Source organism: Phoca vitulina, unplaced genomic scaffold (genome assembly GCF_004348235.1).
Source record: "Phoca vitulina isolate PV1807 unplaced genomic scaffold, GSC_HSeal_1.0 scaffold7, whole genome shotgun sequence".
NCBI classification, from domain to species: Eukaryota; Metazoa; Chordata; class Mammalia; order Carnivora; family Phocidae; genus Phoca; species Phoca vitulina.
The window spans coordinates 56,150,773-56,154,389 of record NW_022589710.1 but is presented as its reverse complement, the minus strand read 5'-3'; the positions used below and the strand labels follow the sequence as shown (position 1 = coordinate 56,154,389).

At 35.8% G+C, this 3,617-nt stretch overlaps 1 pseudogene; it reads left to right on the top strand.

The window, feature by feature from the left end:
* Positions 1–495: 495 nt before the first annotated feature.
* On the top strand, positions 496–634 carry LOC116633372 (annotated as a pseudogene).
* Positions 635–3,617: the final 2,983 nt, after the last annotated feature.

Below are 3,617 nucleotides of genomic sequence, written 5' to 3'. Positions count from 1 at the left end.
CTGAGGAGGACTTCCTGACCACTCTAGTTATCTGGCATACCCAAGGAGAGGTAGATAGCATGTCTTCAGAAGGGTCCTTTGTGCAGAGTGGAAATGAGAAGCATTTAATAGGCAATAAGAATTCATATTGTAGAGGATTCTGAAGAGCTTAATCTCCAGTCTCACTGAGGTTCCTGAGTAGTACTGGGTTTAGAACATAGAACTATATATGTAATTTTAATTTTCCTGTGTGCAAACAATATTGCGATGCAGACACTGCACACACAAAATTTGGGTAATGATAAACGCTAAATATTAGACCACAAACAGAAAACTAGAAAAATTTTTATAAAATATTTAAATAAAAAAAATATTGCTGGAGAGGATAAAGCCACATACTCTAATAATATTTAAATAGATAAGTGAATGAATAAATAAATGAATTAGTGTATGAATGAGTCATCAGATGAAGTAATGAATGGAGGAATAGATGTAGAATCCAGAAAATTTCAGACAGAGGCAAATCAAGGGCAGGTCTGCTGCTTATAAAATACCTAACTATAGTAGTGTGCTATATGAGAGGCAAGGCTTTTGCTAACACCACAAGGGTCTATGGTCCAATGAGTGGAGTTTGATAGTAATTCTTGCTACAAGTTAAAAAAAAAGCCTAATTATAATGCTGTAAACTAATAATTTTGAATATTATTTAGTATTTATGTCAGTTGGCTTTTTTTGTTTTTAAAGATTTTATTTATTTATTTGACAGAGAGAGAGACACAGCGAGAGAAGGAACACAAGCAGGGGGAGTGGGAGAGGGAGAAGCAGGCTTCCTGACGAGCTGGGATCCCGATGTGGGGCTCAATCCCAGGACCCTGGGATCATGACCTGAGCCGAAGGCAGACGCTTAACGACTGAGCCACCCAGGCGCCCCTATGTCAGTTAGCTTTTTGATAAATTTTATTAAATTATAAGGTGAAATTTTAATTTAGGTGCTATCATTATCTGTGTGTGTGTGTGGGTGTGTGCGCACATATGCGTGCATGCATATGTGTGGGGACAGAGAAAGATTTGTGAAAACATAGTCCTTGCAATCAGCTAAAGAAAATCACTATCCTATTGATAGAGTCCTTAGTTTAAGCTACTTTTGGATGGTAACTTACAGGACATCTAGCAGAAAGAGATGAGGTAGCTAAAATCCAACCGTGTTTATTGAGCATGTACTACTCGTTTATTTTATGGAACACTTTGTATGCATCATCTCTTCATCTTACCTAACCTTCACATCTCTGTCAAGAAGGAATTATTGTCCAATGTTCTAAATATCAAGAGTGAAATACAGAGAGGTTGCATAATGGGGTGACTTACCCAAGGTTACAGTTAGTTAAGTGGCCCAGCGATTATGGAGCTGTAACTTACAAGTACCATGTCATGGTGGCATCTCATCTTTGTGAGAGAATCAAATCCATCCCTTTGAGATATACATATCTTTTTACTTTCCATTCCTTTTGCTATAACATTTAATATGGGTGCAGTAAGACTAAGAGAATATAGATAACCTAAAAAGGGTGGCCAAGGAAGGTAAAAACTAAAATGTTTTGATGCAGATGTTTCAGATTATTTTAAGCAGTTGTTTCCAGGATATTGGTTGCTTCTTATTTGAGGCAGCACAAAATGCTACAAAGCCTGTAGCTCAGAGATGTGGATGAATAGTCTACTGTACTTACAAGAGCCCTCTTCCTTCATTTGTCAAGCTGCAGGAATGATTGGCTCTGTTGTAGAGTGGGACCTTCCCACATCACGGCAGCTTCAGAGTAAGTGCTTTCTGGATGAGCTTTTCATGGGTTTTAAAAAGCCATTGGGACTGGGTCTTCAAAGAATCCAGACTGACTGACAAAAGTCAAGGGTCAAGGAAATCTGGCATTGAATGATTTGGTGTCGCCAATTTTGGAGAATGTTCAAGAAAGAAAAGAAAGGAAGGAAGGAAGGAAGGAAGGAAGGAAGGAAGGAAGGAAAGGAAGAAAGAAAGAAAGAGAAAGAAAGAAAGAAAGAGGGAAAAGATCTTATGAGAAGTATTTTTTCACCTTAAAAACATAAAAAAACAAAACTAAGCATTCAAATTAAATTGAAGAAAAAAAGTTCCCAGTCAAGAACAAATATAGCACAGTGTCTGGCAGGCGGAAAGGGCTCAATAAATATTTTTACTGTATTATGAAAGAGAAATATTTCAACTTGATCTTGAGATGGTAGAGTGATGTAAAAGAATGAAAGAATTTTTGTCTTTCCAGATTCCATTCTTCTCCTATTCTAAGACATTATCAATTTTAAGAAGCAATTGATTCATTAATATACTTTGGGGGAAAACTTATAATAATTAAATATACATAGTTCCTGATAAAACAGGAAAACACATTCATATTAGAATTGAGCAAATAGGGAAAGTCATCTCTGAGTATTCAACTAAATTGCCCAACTTTGGTTAAGGCATCATGATTGCACCAGTGAAGAATAAAAAGACAAAAGAGACATGTTCCAGGCCTTAATATTATAAATCCTTGAGTAACTGAAAATGTTGTGCAACTATGGCAACTGTTTCACCTGATTATTTTTAAAAAATCAATTTTTGAAGAAAGTGAAGAGTTTGTGTCCATCTGAAGCCCAATTAAAATGACAGATCTGTAGTTTCAGTTGCAAAGGAGGAACAGAAGGGATATATAAACATACTGTTAGTCCCAAATTGTAAAATCCATTTCCCATTTAGGTACACAGCTTATTAAACTTTTGGATGATTAAGCCAAGAAAGAATTAGAAACAGCAGTTTTCTTTTGTTTCTGTAGCAAATCCTTAATAACATTTTATAGCTTGTCTAAAGCAATGGCTTAAATCCTAGTTTATCTCAACATTTTAGTTTCCCTGTCTGTCCATTTTTATATACTCCAGTAAATATCCATCTTCATCATTGCTAAAGATAAACTACTTGTATCCCCATCTGATTCTTCATAAGAAATCCCAGATATTGCTACAAATAAAAGGAAAAAAAAAAGAGTTAAGTATGATAATGGTGTGTTAGATACTATTCAATGTATATCTAAACCATTAACAAGCAAATAGAATATAAACAAATCAATAACAGAACCTATAAAAGCATGAAAAAGCAGGACATTAGTGCTTAAAGAATGTTCTTGTCTTTGTATTACTGGAATCTACTACAAATATGCACCCTAGGGAGTAGTCAATTTACTTTTATTGCTGTTGTTATGGGTTAACGACTCCAAGCAAAGTATTCAGAAGAAACTAAAAGAAGGAGCCATTTGAAGCCAAGTCTCTAGTCATTTGGTGAAGATTATTATAAGGTGAAATGCAAAAGTCACAGCAGTTGCTGTGTAAGATGTCACAACATCCCAGGAAACCCCAAGGAAGATCCAGAAATTTCTGACTGTGTGCACACAAAGTTTTCATTCATCTGAAGACTTCTAAGCATTTTCCAAGGATTTGTTCCACACATCTTAACCCTCAAAGCAACGGAAGTGGAATCTGTGGTTAAAGAATATTACTGCACTTAGCCACACTGGAAAACAGTATGGAGGTTCCTCAAAAAGTTGAAAATAGAGCTACCCTACGACCCAGCAATTGCACTACTG